This window comes from Papio anubis, chromosome 8, assembly GCF_008728515.1.
Source record: "Papio anubis isolate 15944 chromosome 8, Panubis1.0, whole genome shotgun sequence".
In the NCBI taxonomy this organism is placed as follows: domain Eukaryota; kingdom Metazoa; phylum Chordata; class Mammalia; order Primates; family Cercopithecidae; genus Papio; species Papio anubis.
The window spans coordinates 17,782,970-17,800,440 of NC_044983.1; the positions used below are offsets into that span (position 1 = coordinate 17,782,970).

Here is a 17,471-nt window from a genome sequence, read left to right on the forward strand (position 1 = left end):
AATGATTGTTTCAACTTGCTCATGCTCAGGGCTTCAGATGCGTGTGACAGCTCTTTACTTTGTCATTCATGATCATGAGATTTGGTCACAGCAAGCGAAGATGGCAGGGATAATGAGACCACAAGATGGCAGGGATAATGAGACCAAAGTTGCTATGTACAACGTGGTCTCAGCTGGCTTCCACACTGTTATACACCACTGTTGTCTGTCTTCAAGATGCACCACAGGAGAAAAGAGTGAAAGTCACGTATATTTCCATCTGTGATTCCCATAGCTAACTTGAGAAATGATCTGCTGGGAACCAAGCAACCCAGTCCCAGTATGTAAGAGGTAGAAATGAATTCGTCTGCTTCCACTATGTGCTAATGTTCCATACCCCAAAGATGGGCATGTGGATGTCAACATCTTAGCACACCTGTTACCATACTAATTTCTGTAGCATTCTATTGAAAGAGTTTAAAACAAAATAGAAATTAATGCATCAAATTCCTTTTTGCAAAGAAGTACTTGTTTGTCTTTTGGTGCACTCAATAAATATTTATCAATCAATAAATATTTATTGAGTGCCTATCCTGTTCCAGGCACTCTTCTAGGCACCCAAAATACATTACGGAAAAGACAAATGCAGAGAGCTCGTCATCTAAGAGCTTAAGGGCAGAAGGCACACAGATATCTAAGAAGTCAGGTCTGGTTGGGCAGTGGCTCACGCCTGTAATCCCAACACTGTGGGAGGCCAAGGCAGGCAGATCACTTAAGGTCAGGACTTCAAGACCACCCTGGCCAACATGGCAAAACCACGCCTTCACTAAAAATACAAAAAATAATTAGCCAGGTGTGGTGGTGGACACCTGTAGTCACAGCTACTCAGGAGGCTGAGGCAGGAGAACTGTTTGAACCTGGGAGGTGGAGGTTGCAGTGGGCCAAGATAGTGCCACTGCACTCCAGCCTGGGTCACAAAGTGTGACGCTGTCTCAAAATAAAAAAAAAAAATCTTAAGTGAGATATGATGAATGCAGTGAATAATGCACAGTATGAGGGGATCAAGAGGAATGGAGGTGATATCTGAGCAGAGATCAGAAGATGAGTGACAGATAACCCTGCAGATATCGGAGGGTAGAAGGAAGAAGGACAAAGACCCTAAGGCAGAAGAATATCCGATTCAAAGGTGAAGGTGACTGCAGGAGCTGGGTGGTTAGAGCCAGAGGAGGGAGAAGAGCAGTGGGAAAAGGCAGGAATGGGCAGTAGGGAGAGATGACCCTGCCATCTGAGAAGTCACTCCAGGGCCCGAGCCTTTATCCGCAGTGGAATAGGTAAGCAGTGATTGATGGAGGGTAGGGGGGTGAAATAAAGCTTGACAGAATCTAACTTACCACGAGGTGAAGAATAGACTGAAGGGAAATAATTGGGAGCAGGGAGGGCAGTTAGGAGGCAGTCATGGCTCTGTATGTGAGAAATGATCTCCTGGAAACAGGAAGAAGTTGTCTGGTTGTCAATGTATTTTGGAAAAAGAAAATCACAATTAGCTAATGGCTTGGATTTGGGTATGAGAATGAGAGGGGCCTTGGATGAATGCAGAGTTTCTGGCCTGAGCAATGGAAGGAGGGCATTGCCCATCTTGAAGCAGGGGAAGACCAAGGAAGGAGGTCAAGAACCCATTTTAGACTCAAAGTTGAGATGCCCAATTGACATCTAGATGAAGATACTGAGTTCTGGGAAGAAATTCAGGCAAGAAATACAAGTCTGGTGAGAGGTCCAGGCAACAGAGATAAATCTGAGAGTTGCCGCAGGGTATTTAAAGTCATGGAGCTATCGTGATAAGTGCCCACGACAGCCATTCTTCCTCTGATTACAACTAGAAATTCTCAAAATACAAACAGCAACTACCTGAGAACTAGGAAAACAAAACAAAACAAAGGCAGATAGTAGAGATGAGTCAAATGTTGGCAAAGTCACCTACAAAGGGGTTAATTTCATTCCCCCACTTTCCCTGCTCCTACTTCTCTAACGGTTTTGCCCCAAGGGTGGGCACCAGTCACAGAGGCCCACAGTCAGATAAATCTTACAGAAACCTAAGAGGAAAAGAGATTCTTATGAATCAGAAAATGAGTGGAACCACAGAGAGGAGAGCATTAGAGAGACAGATTCTCTAATCCTTCTCACCCCCAACCCTGCCCCCGACCCCGAGACGGAGCCTCCTCTGTCACCCAGGCTGGAGTGAGTGCAGTGACGATCTTGGCTCAATACAACCTCCACCTCCCAGGCTGAAGTGATTCTCCTGCCTCAGCCTCCTGGGTAGCTGGGATTATAGGTGCACACTCCCATGCCCAGCTAATTTTTGTATTTTTAGTAGAGACAGGTTTCACCATGTTGGCCAGGCTGGTCTCGAACTCCTGACATCATGATCCACCCACCTCTGCCTCCCAAAGTGCTAAGATTACAAGCATGAGCCACCACTCCCTGCCCCATAATTCTATATATGAACCCCCACCCCACTCTGCCCAAGGTCTTAGTTTCATCCAAGTTGCACGCGGGGCGGGCAAGACACATTCAAAGCAATACAACAGAGACCTGAGGACTGAACCAAGATTCACACCAGGGCCTAAAACTCAGAGTAATCCTTGGTGATACAAGTTCAGGACAGACCCAAAGTGGAAAGCCAGGGCTTTACAAATGTCAACTCACACTGGAAACACCACCCATAGAGAACAAGAAATAACTGCTTGCAGCCTGAACCTAACCACAGTGGATGGTGGTTGTCTCATTTAAAAAAAAAAAAAAACTCCTAGATTACAAAATGACGCAGAGCTTACACAAGATAACATTCACAATGTTCAGGACAATGCACAATTACTTAAGGTATAAATAACTAGAGAAATGTCACCAGTTTCCAATGGAAAAGACAATCAACAGATGCCAACTCCAATATGACCCAGATGTTAGAATTATCAAGCAAAGGCTTTAGAGCAGCTATTTTAGCTATGTTCCATAAGGCAAATGCTCTTGAAATAAATGGAAAGCTGGGCATTCGTGGCAGGGAAATAGGAACTATAAAAAAGAACCCAATGGAAATTATAGAACTGAAAACCAGAATATCTGAAATCCAAAATTCACAGAATTGTCTTGTAGCAGAATGGAGATAACAGTCAAGAAAAGTCAGTACTTGAACGTCAACAGAAATCATTCTATCTGAAGAACAAGGAATAAAGACTCAAAGATTATAATAAATTCAGCCTCAGTAACTTGTGGAGCAATATCAAAAGATGTAATACATGCTGTGTAATGTAAGAAACAACAGACGAAGAAATAAAGACCAAAAACAAACATTTGCAGAAACAGTCATGGAACTTGGTGAGAACACCTGTAAATTAAGCAAGAGGAGGAAAGAAAAGCCCCAGCAACTGAGCAAATTTTTTCTACTGTTTAGACATTGGCAAGAGGAAGAGAAACCATCAACCCAGACAGGATTGGAAGGATCTTTCAGGAAGACAACTGGGAGGCTCGGTACTAGAACCAAAGAAAGAAAATCAAGAAGAAAGGAGTGAGCCATCATGTCCAACGCTACTGATAAATCAAGTCCCATTAGAACTGAGAGCAACCAACTGTTGGGTTTGACAATAAAGAGTTATTAGTAGCATTGACAAGACCAGTCTGGTAGAGGACTAGAGACAAAAGTCAAACTAAAGAGGATCAAGAAAGGAAAGGAGAGGGAGTGTAGAAAATTATTTCAGTAAAAGGGAAGAGAGAATGGAGCAGAAACTAAACAGAGGTGGGTTTGAGAACGCTTTTTTCTTTTTTCTCTCCTGAGACAGAGTCTCACTCTGTCACCCAGGATGGAATGCAGTGTTATGATCTCTACTCACTGCAACCTTGACTTTTCAGGCTCAAGTGATCCTCCCACCTCAGTCTCCTGAGTAGCTGGGACTACAGGCATGCACCACCATGCCTGGCTAATTTTTTATATTTTTTGTAGAGATGGGGTTTTGCCATGTTGGCCAGGCTGGTCTCGATCTCCTGACCTCAAGTGATCCTCCCACCTTGGCTTCCTAAAGTGCTGGGATTACAGGTGTGAGCCACCACGCCCACCTGAGAGTGCAGTTTGTAAGATGAAAGATATCTCTGTGTGCTGATGAGATGACACAGTAGAAAAGAAAAACTAATGGTACCAGGACAGATGGAAAAACATGAGAGCCATGACCTTGAGTAAGTGAGAAGGACAGGAGCTAGCACACAAAAAGGGCAGGCCTTTGGCATGTGTAGCACTGGAGTATGCACATTTTAGCTAGAAGGAAATCAGTCTATCAGTTCAGATGTGGATAGGTTTGTAAATTTAGTATTGAATGCAAATACTGTCTTCACAATGTTTGTTTGTTTGTTTTGTTTTGTTTTGTTTTTGAGACGGAGTCTCGCTCTATCGCCCAGGCTGGGGTGGCTGGATCTCAGCTTACTGCAAGCTCCGCCTCCCAGGTTCTCGCCATTCTCCTGCCTCAGCCTCCCGAGTAGCTGGGACTACAGGCGCCTGCCACCTTGCCCGGCTAGTTTTTTGTATTTTTTAGTAGAGACGGGGTTTCACCGTGTTAGCCAGGATGGTCTCGATCTCCTGACCTCGTGATCCGCCCGTCTTGGCCTCCCCAAGTGCTGGGATTACAGGCTTGAGCCACCGCGCCCGGCCCCACAATGTTTTTACTTCAGTGAAGTAAGAAGCCAGGTCACCAGCTGATATTAAGGAGAAGTGAGATTTTGAAGGTTGAGGAGAAAGGAAAAGTCACTGTGAAAAGCCAGAGAGTTTCTGGACCACTAGGGAAATGGGTAATGCAGAAATTCAGCAGGGGCATAGGCAGGATTCCTTTTAGCGAACGCTGAAGGTCACAGATGACTTCCATTTTCAAATTGTCTGAAAAACAATTAGAAGACTGTTTTTCAATAAAACAATTACTGGCCAACATAGTGAAACCCCAACTCTGCTAAAATACAAAAAATTAGCTGGGTGTGGTAGTGGGCACCTGTAATCCCAGCTACTTGGGAGGCTGACGTGGGAGAATCGCTTGAGCCCAGGAGGCAGAAGTTGCAGTGAGTAGAATCGTGCCACTGCATTCTAGCCTAGGCCACCCTGAGACTCTTATCTCCAAAATAAAAATGCATGTGATAAAATGATTACCCCACTAAATGCTACTTAGTCATACTATAAATACATTTCCTAAATCATTTCCTCAGGGACTAATCCCAAGTTTTAGGGAATCACTACTAACCTTAACATCCAGCATTCCAGGGCAAAAAGGCCTAACAAGAGGTATCGAGACCCTTTAGAATTAGTGTGTAATACTGAAACCTAACAAACAGGCCAAGTTTTCAGATTGGGACTCCAGACTGAGAATTCTTCAAATAACCAATGACAGAGTACAAAAAAGATTCCAGGAAAATCAGGAAGGGTAACTATTACGGAAAACTCAGGCTCATTTTGTCCTCATAGCTAAGCAATTACTGATTGCCTTTGACGTAAATGCAAGTCAGGCACGTGATAGGAAATGTAAATAGGCTCCAGGAATGTCCCTGTGTCCCCAGCTCATTAAGCAGAGAAGAAAGTCCAAGACAAACGGTGTAAAGGGAAATGTCAACAATAAAGTCATCACTGGTGGGACCTCAAGGCAGCAGAGAGGAATCACAACTAGATCCTGCAATATAATAAATCAAAATCTTAGGAATCTTTTTTACAAAGCAGAAATTCTATATGTTTTGACCCATGAAGGGGAGAGCTTCGGCATACGAAACAGATCCCTCTGGAGTAATCGGAAGTATGTCCAAATGAGGGGGGAGGCATCCAAAAGGACAGGAAGAGCCGGTAAGTGACACCAATCAGGGAAGACCAGGAAGCTCTCATTATAATGACAATAACTACAACAATAATAGAAACCAATACAATTAGTCATTACTCACTAACGGCCATCCCCTGTGCTGGGAGCTAGACTGTCTCCTCTCACATCAAGTAATCCTGACATAAAGATTAAGTAGGAGGTATCATTATCCCTATTCTGTGGATAAGGAAACAGTCTTACAAACATTATGCAATCAATACTGTAGAAAATTTTCATAACGTCTTGAAAAACTTTCATTATTAGTCTATGTACATGAACTCTTCTTAAAGGTAAGGAAATTCAAGACAGCAGCAAAGCTGTAAGAAACTTCCTCTCGGGTGCGGTGGCTCACACCTGTAATCCCAGCACTTGGGGAGGCCGAGGCACGTGGATCGCTTGATCTCAGGAGTTCGAGGCCAGCCTGGGCAACATGGTAAAACCCCATCTCTACAAACAAAATACAAAAATCAGTGGGGTGTGGTGATGTGCACCCGTAGTCCTAGCTACTTGGGAGGCTGAGATGGGAGAACTGGCTTGAGCTCAGGGAGGTCGAGGCTACAATGAGCCATGATTGTGCCACTGTACTCCAGCCTGGGCAACAGAGGGAGATCCCACCTCAAAAAAAAAAAACAAACACACACACTCACACACACACAAAATAAAGAATTCCAACAATTTAACCCATATACAGATCAATCTCATTTTAAGGTACTGACACAGGATGCTGACAATGCTGATCAAATACCCCTGTAGCCACCTTTAGAAAGCTAGGATACTCTCTATTCTTCAAATAGCCTTTCATTCTGTGCACACAGGAAGGTCCGGCACCACCTGCTGTGACTCAAGGCAGTCATGTACCATCAATATGTGCCAACTACCCACAAACAGGTGCAGGTGCCCAAACTCCTTGGGTTATGAAAACGCCACTCTTAGGTTCTGACGTACAAGAGGTTGGAAGAGGAAGCCTGAGTCCCGGAAACACTTTACCTTTGGCTTTACAGAAATAACTTCGCACTCTCTGATCTCAATTTCCTACGCTATAAAAACGAGGAATGTGCACTCAATTCATAGACCTTCCGAGCTGGAAGGGGGCCTACATCCCGGCTTAGAGTAGATTCAATTCATTTACAGGTTCTCATGTACACAGCACCCTTCCAGTGGCAGAATTCTAAAAATAGCCATAACACATTTTAGTTCTGAAAGTTTACTTACAAATTAGTTGCTTGAAATTGGAAATACACTTCCCCACAGGAATAATGTTATTATAGATTTCTATGTCAATCTCCAAAAGCCTATTTCACTTATAAACTACCTAAATATAGTATACTTGGCTCCCTGTATCCATGGGCTCTCCATCCATGGACTCAACCACAGATCAAAAATATTTGGAAAAATTAAAATGAAAAATAGTGCAAATATAGGCCTGGAATGGTGGCTCATGTCTGTAATTCCAGCACGCTGGAAGGCCGAGGCAGGTGGATGACCTGAGGTCAGGAGTTCAAGACCAGCTTGGCCAACATGGCAAAACCCTGTCTGTACTAAAAATACAACAACTAGCCAGGTGTGGTGGCATGTGCCTGTAATCCCAGCAACCTGGGAGACTGACGCAGGAGAATTACATGAACCCAGGAGATGGAGGTTGCAGTCAACAGAGATCACACCACTGCACTCCAGCCTGGGCAACAAAGCAAGAATCTGTACCCTGCTCCCCCACCCCCCAAAAAAGAGAGGATAGTGCAAATTTAAAATATAGTATAACAACTATTTACATAGCTCTTACAGTGCATTAGGTATTACAAGTAATCTAAGAGACGATTTAAAGTAGTCATGTGTCACCGAATGACTGTGATACGGTCTGAGAAATATATCATTATGCAATTTCATCACTGTGTGATCAGAAAGCACTCACACAAACCTACATGGTATTCGATTTTTATTGATGTATATTTTTTCATGTGGAAAAACAAATATCATCCCAGCACCATTACTGAATATCAACCATTCTTCCTACTTGATCTGCAACTCCACTCTCTAGTGCCATATCAGGTTTCTATGCATGCCCCATTATCTTATGGGACCACAGCTTTGTGTATATGGTCCATTGTTGATGAAAACTGCTATTTCATTGTTGATGAAAACTGTATAGACTGTACACAAGAGGACATGTGTAGGTTACATGGAAATACTACTCCACGTTATATGAGAGACTTGAGCATCCAGATTTCAGTATTCACAAAACTCCTGGAACCAATCCCCTGATGATATGAAGGGACGACCTTACTCCTATAACAGCGTCCTAGCAGCTCATTGGGATGCTAGGAAAGCATGTCCCACCTCCCTGCAGAGCCCCCACTGCCCCTGCCAAGTCACCAAGACCAAGCAGTGGGAAGAAATTCACAGCAAGGAAAGGAACCTAAAGAAAGAATGGAAACAGTATTCCTGCCTTCTGGGCAGGAATTGAATGGGTCCAAGAGGTTGATGCAGAGAATGAGAAGCAGACCAGCAGATCCACAAAAGCAGCGAGAGAGAGAGGCAAAAGGGAAATGGTGCATCTGTCCTTCATGCCCCCATCCCCATTGCTGGCTCCATCACAGCAGACTTCTGTCACCACCAGCACAACATTAAAAGAACTGGGGACCTAGGGACCTGGGAGGAGAGAGGTCAGAGCAGGTTTAAGACAAGTCTCCTGGGTCTGCATCAGGTAAGTGGTACATCTGCAGGCCTACTGCCCAAATCCAGAAGTAACAAATGGACGTTTCTAAAACCATCATTTGGTATGTCCAAGGGTTCCTACGCTTGAAGTGCCTAACCTCTGCCCTTCCAGCACCTCATCTGGCCTGGATGTGGCTCCAAGTTCCCCCTTGCTTCCTCAACTCCTCCCGTCTCTGTCCCCTGCCCTGGGAATGTCAGGCTGAGCCAGAGTCTGGGCCCATGCCCTGGGCACCATGTTCAGAAGGCACTGCTCATACCTTCTCTAGCCTCATCATGTCATGAGGTAGAGTTCACAGGGCCCCTAAGACATGCCCACCTGGACACCACCCCACCTTCTGGGTCACACTCCAGGTCTCCCTGGGGCCTTCTGCTTTACCTGTCCACGTCCATTTTCTGAAAGGTGAAGCACTTCACTAGTCTGCACAGGAGAGGTTGTCTGCAGGGGTGTAGACAGACTTGGGACCTGTGGCCAGAGATGTCTACCTGTACTGTAGAAAGATTTTGGCAAAGAAACTTGAGGAGTGTGAGAATTCTCCATTGGAGTCTGGCTTCCAGGCTGTTGGGAAGGTTGTGTTTATTTACCAAGATGGCAGCACAGGACGTGATTTTGAGAGATCTTGACTTAGAACTTGGAAACAGCTACTTAGACACATGGAATGTGAGCCTCTGTTTGTACTCCTGCCCCGGATCCAGCAAGTGTGAGGAGCGGGCCTGTCTCTCCTCTCCCTGCTTTGGGCCACTAGGCAATGTGCCCAGAAGGTCTAATCAGAGTGTTTGCTAATGAGTTCGCAAGCTCACTGACTTCCCTTCCCAGGGCTCTTCTTAATTAGAAATAAAACAGCTCCCAGCACTCCCCAAACAGAAAGTTCCCGCAAATTTCACACCCAATAAAGGCAACTTGCCTCTGCTACTCACCCATACATGAGATCAAAAAGAGGACGCCCGTCGTCACCCCTGCCCAGCGACTTAGGGTCTTTCCCGGTCTTTGTTTTCAGTACTCTACTCCCACGGTTTCCACCTAAGGAGAGCACTCACTGATGTACACTGGGACTTCAGAGCCCACAGATTGTGTAAAATATTCAGGAAACAACAGTCAAAGCCACAAGGAAGGCACTGACGCAAGTCTTGGGTTACTCACCTCTGTGTGATCCGGGGCCACACCACCGCACAGCCTGAGCAAGGCTGCGGATCCCGGGACAAGCCCGTCTGCCGAAGTTTGAGGTCTGGTTTTAAGCAGCCCTTCCGGCCAGCACAGATAACACTATCCTTTTCTGCATTCAGAGCCAGTACACTGCAGTCAGCAGCCCTCATCGGTCCAACCGCAGACCACTGTCAACCAACCCCATGACCATTTGTGAAATCCCAAGTACCTATGCTTATCCATTGCTAGTTCAGTTTGCTGCATTCCTTCATATACTGAAGAGCAGGTAGAACGAGTTCACCCTGAATACACCATCCCTTTAAATGACCCTGGGGACCGTGATTTGCCACTGCCAGACAGGATGGACAGGGGAACAGATAGGCAGCTATGTGCGATCACAGGACATAATGGAATGAAATGTCAGATCAGGGATAGGATTTGATCTGTGCTGCAGTTCAATCTGTGCTACAGAATTCACACTTGGTCAGCCTTTTCCACGATGTGGAAAATTCTACAAGGTCTGTGCGGCGTCACCTTTCCTCTACTTTGCTCAGCCACGATCACTGTGATTGGGAAGCCCGCCTGTCACCACATGACCCTTGCCACTTCCCACAGCCTGGGGGCCAGTTGTCATGGCATTTTATCAGGATCTTGGTCATCAGAAAAGATTCTAAAAATGGGTTTTAGAAAGCAGAAGCAAGGTAATAAAGCTCTGAAAATTGAAAAACCATTAGAATTACTAAGCGTTTGGTAAGCTGTCAAGTTCTAGGCAGAGCTTGCAGTAAGCTGAGATCCGGCCACTGCACTCCACCCCGGGCGACAGAGAGAGACTCCATCTCAAAAAAAAAAAAAAAAAAAAAAATAGCCTTTCTACACACCAACAGCAGCCAGTTAGAAAAGATGGTGGAAGAGGGCTCTACAGCCCCTTTTGTAACAGATATTAAAAATAACTACCTAGAACTGATTAAAAAATTTGCCAAAAACACATAAAAACATACCAAGCACATGAAAGGAAAATGGAATAGACAGACCATATACCTGGAAAGCAATTTATTATATAGATCTGGAGTCTCAAAATTAATCTAAAATGAATATTATTCTAAGTCCCAAAAGGCTTTTTTCTACAGCTTGGCAAAAATGATTTTTAAGCTTTCATAGAGTAATAAATGTAAGAAAAGTCAAGAAAGTATTATTTTTTTTTTAAGGAAAAGCTTTCGAGGGAGAGATGGCAATACCACATTCTACCAAATACGAAAATACATAGTAAGGCCAGGCGTGGTGGCTCACACCTGTAATCCCAGCACTTTAGAAAGCCGAGGCAAGTGGATCACCTGAGGTCAGGAGTTCAAAACCAACATCCACAACATGGTGAAACCGCATCTGTACCAAAAATATAAAAAATAGCCAGGTATGGTGGTGCATGCCTTCAATTCCAGCCACGAGGGAGGCTGAGGCAGGAGAATCGCATGAGCCTGGGAGGCGGAGATTGCACTGAGCAGAGATAGTGCCATTGCACTCTAGTCCAGCCAAGAGAACTTGACTCCATCTCAAAAAAATAAAAAAAAAAACATAATAAAGCTCAATGATTCAGTAATAACCTAGCAACAGATAGGCAGATCAATGCAAGAGAACAGAAAATCCTGAAACAGATCTAAGAATAAATAATTTAATATATGGTAAAGGTGGCATTTCGAATCAATGGGAAAAGGTACATTCATTGACTAAGGTATCGAAGCAATGGGTTAAGATTTGTAAAATAATTGTATCTCTGCTCCAAAACATTCACCAAATGAGACTGCAGACCTAATAAAAATAAACATAAGATTATGAGAATAAAATACAAGTATTTATAGTATCTTGTAGTGGGATAGGAATTGTCTCACTCCTGCTGGGGTAACTCCCCGTAACACCAGGGCTCTCAGTTCCAAAGAGAAAAACTAAAGAGATGCCTCCTCCACTCCCCACTCCCCAGGGACCCAGGGTTTGCTCCCTGAAGGTATCCAGCCACCCCACCTCCCACTCCTCCTGGGAGGCTGAAGAAGCTTAAACAGCAGGGCCCCTCCCTGTACTGCCCCTGGGAATGCAGAGTTCTGGAGAGGGAGGAAAAGCCAGGTTTGGATCAGGAAGCCTCTCCATGTAAGCCTTTCTGGCCGACTGACTGAAAAGAGTTCAGAAGAAAAAAAGAATCTGAATCTCCACAGTGTCAGTCATTTGTTCACTTTTCTCATTCTAAGTAAATATTTACTTTGGCACCTAATTTCATATCCATGTTATATGCTTTCTTTTAAAAAAACTGTCAATTTCACGCTCCTCAAAACCTGGATCCATCCCTGTTCCCACACTATCTGCTGTAACAGTGGCCACAGATTCTGCCGTCAATCTCTCTTGCTAAGTTCTCATTAAATAACTATACATTTGTAACAGGTGCATTTATGACTACGGTAAAGAGTACAAACTTCAAAATTTGAACTTGGGACAGCATGATGAGATCAGGTATGCAAAAATGCTAAGAACAGTACTCAACACATGGCAATAAAAACTCTAACAGAAAGAAGGCATGAACAAATATGTTAAAGTGCTTATTCCCAGTTGCCAAGATAATGGGAGTCTTTTCTTCACTTCTTATTTCTATTTTCTAACTTACCAGCAATGAGCACATAAGGCAGGTATGTCCCTTCAGCCCAGGAGTTTGACACCAGTCTGGGCAACATGGCAAAACCCTGTCTCTACGAAAATGAGCTGGGTGTGGTGGCATGTGCCTGCAGTCCCAGCTAATCAGGAGGATGAGATGGGAGGATTGCTAGAGGCTGCACTGAGTCACGATTTCAACACTGCACTCCAGCCTGGGAGACAGAGCATGACCCTGCCTCGAAGACAAGACAAGAAACAAATAAAACAAAAAAATTATTTGAGGATGCTCCTAATTAGCATTAACTAGTTTTTAAATTAGTGTTACATGGTTCTTTAAAAGGAACAGTTTCAAAGTACAGTGCCCTGAACCATCAACTTTAATATGATTTTGAGAGCTGGGTTCTCATGCTGTTATGGGCTGAAGGTGCCCCTGATGGATTCAGACGAGATGGAAGGATGGTCCCTCCCTCAGTACAGATCCTGCTTCTAGGTCATCATTCATTTTCTGACTCTGGCAGGCAGGTATTTCAAGGAACGGCATTTTGCCACCAGGCTAACCTCGACATACCAACGAGAAGGAGTGCGTAGAGATGGTTTCGGAGTCAGGAGACTTGAGTTAAAATTCTACTTCTGCTAGTTAACAGCCATACAACCTCGGGCAAATGACTTGACTTCATTGAGGCCATCCGATCACCTTGTAAAACTTGGGTAGTGCTATCCACCCACACTCATGTATGGAAACAATCGCATACACACACACTCTTGGTGGACCGTGACGTGTTCCTCAAGCAGGAAGGTTACAGCGATAGCTGCCCTCACAGAAATGACTACACGGACCAGTCAAGAACACAATTAATTCTTTTTCTCCAGTGAATCGACCTTGGCTGATGGAGATATAACTTCAGGGTTCTGCTTTGCCCTCCAGCCAGGGGACTGACAAGGACACGCCAAAAGCAGAGCCAAAGAGTCAGAAACAAATGGCCATGCAGGGGGCACACAGGGTGGTCTCCGTGTCAGCCAGGATTCTTGATAACAAGGGATGGACTCAACATTTACCAACTTAGAAAACACTAGAAGAATAGCAAAAACTCACTCTTACTTTATCCACAGGAGACAGCATTCAGGGGGTTCAAGGAAACCCACCAGGTCTCAGGACCAACAGGAGTCTTGCTGCCACAGCCACCAACACAGTCTAATAGGCTTTCCTCTTTGCACTGCTCACTCCAGGTTCAAAGTTCCAGGGAAATGCACCCAGCTGGCTGTCCTGGGAGGTATGTCTGTGCCTAGCCAGAGCCAATACCTGTCTCCCACCAAGACTACCCATAGAAGTCAAGTCCCAGGAACTGAAATAATAGCAAACCAAAAACAAACTCCACTGTGCATAAACATTGGCCGCATGGAACTTCAATTCCTCGGCAGATTGGAGCTTTTCACCACTTCTCCCTTGTGCCTAGATAGGATAAAAGAACGCAAGCTGGACAGGGAGGGAACATTCAGAAATTTAACAACCTCCGAAGGGAACATTCAAAAATATAACAACCCCAGAGACGGATACCATCCACCCTGTAACTGCCCTGGGAAAGTAACAGGCGATGTCACGGAGTCATCACGGTTGCCGGACTAGAGATAGGACTTCCGGCGGGTCACATCTCTCTCCCTTCTCTGACTCCATGGCCAACAGTTTAACGTAACATCTCCCTCTCAAACTTGGCACAGAGCTTTCCATCAGGATAAAATCATACAGAATACAAAAGCCCATATGCTAGGAAACGCAAGCAACAGAGATCTGTTTTTCAAAATGCCCTATATAACTTCAATGTTATGATTGCGGTTTGGATCTATTCACGGTCTTGAGGCCTGTTTGCATTAAGAACTGCAAAAAAATGTGCACAGTATGACAGTGTATTTGTGGTATTTGTTCTACCAGAATGCAGTCAATACATCATTGAGGCCTCAAAACCACCAATAAGCTTTTACTCTAGTTGGATATCCTACCCAACCTCTGACAGATTCCTCAGCAAGACATTTAACAATCAATCTCTATCTATGATCACTTAAACAGACACACTTCCTCTGCTAGGTAGAAAAACTGAGGTAATCAATGTCTCATCCTCTGACCCTATCAGAGGTTTTGCTTCAGAAAAAGAGTATAGCTGCTCCAAAAGAGATGTCTCACTAAAATATATACATGAATATCACAAAAATCTCAGTGTACATTGCTGTACAGACATGATGCAAATTACTAAAAAAAATGAAATGAACTACAATGGAAGTTATTTTCATATAGAAGTTAATTAGCACAAACTATAAACTGGATTATGTTACTCTCTCCATATTGTATGCCTCGGGCCATTACCATACTAATATGATTAATTCCTGAAATATCAACCATCTCTCATGTGTCAGAGAAAATTTGACTTTTAAAGACATGCAGCTCCAGAAATGAAATTCCACCCCCCTATTATCAACTTTAGTCTTTACTGGTCTTTACTCTTTAGAAAGAAAAAGACTACATAAAGATAGTACTATTATTACTGTGTCTATTACAACTGTAGATCATGAAGCAAAAATTATTGCAATTTTTCAATGCCTGACACTTCCAGGCCAATTTCTTGGAGAAGTCAATAAATGGAAAAGTGACTGAAGCAGATACTATATGACCCTCAGAGGAAAAAGAATCAAGTTTCTGATAAAACGTAAACAGCCACACTGACCTATAGGACGACTAATAATCAGTTTCTCACATCCGTGTTGTGGTTTGCAAGGTACAATTCACCGTTTAGAAAGGGCTTTACAGGAGTCATCAATCTCACAGCCCTCATCTCAGAACATCCCTCTGAAGTAGGCGTTCATTTCCCATTTTACACATGGCCAGTTGACACCCCCAGAGTGAACAACTCACTGACTAAATCAATGTTTGGTCCCTGGAGACATCAGTGGGGCCTTCTGAAGCCCTGTGTCTTCCTATGGGCTGCTTTCTTCAAGGGGTAATTTAGGGAAATAGCTCGAGTTGATTGGTGACATCTTCGAGGATCAGGGTGAGGAGAACAATTCGTACCTATAGGGACGTCACCACGGTTGCTGCAGCATCCATCCACATGGGAGACTGATTTTGTAAAAAAGTCTCCTTGGTCTAATGTAAAACAAAATGGTAGATGAGGGGCCACACCCTGAAGGGGAAGGAAAGGGGTCACACAGGTGGTGGGCAACTGCTAAGTGACATTTTTGTACAGGTGGAATTCCTTTGTTCTAAAGCAAATGTTTAACCAGTGTCCATTGTATATGTGCTGTGCCACGACCCCTGCACTTAAAACCTAGAAATCATGTCACATGCATGATAGAAACAATGCCACCTTATACTTTATATTGGCTCCTTCCCTTCACCCTATTCTGTCATCTTTATTTAAAAAAAAAAGAAAAAGAAAAAGCTGATAAAATAGAAAAGAATATGAAAGCTCTCTCAGCCCACTGTATCCCTCTCCCTTGCCTCAGCTAAGCATTCTGAGAACATCGTCTACACCTGCTGCTTCCACATCATCTCCCAATTGTTCCCAGTAGTCTGACTTCCATTCCTACCATCCCAACAGAACTGCCCTTGCCAAGCTCCTCCACATCCACCATGGTCCGAAGATAATGAACACTGCTCATTGATTCCTATCTGGACGTGCAGTCATGCGTGTCCATGTAATTATGGATAACAGAGTGGTCTCACCTTAGCAACAAGTGATCAATCTTTCATTTAGAAGCCACAGTTTGGCTAGGGTAAATGTTAATGAAAGGCTTCTAATGGAGTATGGCAGTTTTAAAACATAACAAAATATTTTATTCACCTCTTACTCTATTCTCCTATTGCCCCCTCTGCTGCAATCTGGGCCAACGAGTAGAGCACAGCAGAAGCGATGCCATGTGCCTTCCAAGACTAAGTCATAAAAGACTGTATTATAGTTCTCCACCTGGTTCTGGAACAATCCCTCTTAGAACCCAGCTACCATGGTCTGACCAATTCCAGGCAGCCCATGAAGTCTCCTACATGAAGAGGGCCATTTGGAGAGGAACCAGGACCCCAGCCCTGGACCCCAACTGAGCTCCAGTCAACAGCCTTTTGAGAAGCCATCTTGGAAGTGGATTCTCCAGCCCCCTGAACGGTCCCAGCTGACACCGCATGGAACGCAAACCTTCCATACCAAGCCATGCCCAAGTTGCCTATTTCTGAACTCAATACCTGACTGTTGTTTTGAGCCACTGTTTTGAAGAGGTTTGCTATACAGCAATAAACAACTGATATACAGGAGTATAAAAGATTCTGGCTTCTGCTTAAAAATTCTACGAGAAAGATGGTGAGAATTTTCTACATAGTAAACTGTTAAGATTTATAGGAGGCCATTCATTTAGACTGAGCTCCTGCTCTAGGCTCCAACAGATCTGGCCAAAATAGAGTCACTCATTCTAAAGTTCCACGTCACCAAACCAAAACTAAGCTATTTATCTGACCTGAGAAATCAGGTGGAGAGATGCTGGTTAAATCCTGCAACAGGCAAGTTTTAGCATAAAGAAGTCCCCTGTGCTTTAACTCTTACAAGGAAAGTGACGTAGAGTAACCTGATATTAACAATCTGCTGTTTTGCACAATGCTATTTTCTTGTTCCTGCTCAAACCGCCTTATAAAAATCAACTGCCAGTGCCTGATAAGAGTCCCTTTTCTACATGTTTAGATGAAATGATGCCCAGTCCATGAATCACTAATCATTAGAGCTTTAAACTAAATGTGTTGAAATTTTAACAGAACTCATCAAATAAAACACTATATTGTAGAGACAACTGCAGGTATACATTTATTAGAATCTGGATAAAACTTTTTTGGAAAGATTCAAAGCAGTTATATTCTAATACGTTTCCTAATATTGAGTGGGCAATTAATACATGAATATTTTTGAAATCAATTGCTAAAGTAACAGAAAATATAATTTTACCTCTTTTCCTTCCAGAAGGCAATATTAACTGCATTTATAGCCAAGTAATGCTATTTTAAAATTTTCATTATCCAGATTAATTCTCTATACTATTATAAATGTATCAATGTTTCTAATATCATCCTGCTCCCACGACATAGTTATCTCTACTTTGGGCCTTAACGCTCT

The 17,471-nt window shown here is 43.7% G+C and overlaps 1 protein-coding gene across 3 annotated transcripts in view; it reads right to left on the minus strand.

Moving 5' to 3' along the window:
* The window catches only part of CSGALNACT1 (chondroitin sulfate N-acetylgalactosaminyltransferase 1), a 360,793-nt gene that overhangs the window by 275,426 nt on the left and 67,896 nt on the right, over positions 1-17,471 (minus strand). The window contains exon 1 of one of the 3 annotated variants that reach the window (XM_017961825.3): positions 9,477-10,512. The exons of the other annotated variants lie outside the window; for them this stretch is intronic. The gene's annotated coding sequence lies outside the window, so the exon portion shown is untranslated. Of the gene's footprint in view, positions 1-9,476; positions 10,513-17,471 lie in introns of those variants that run through there. 3 annotated transcript variants of the gene reach the window in all.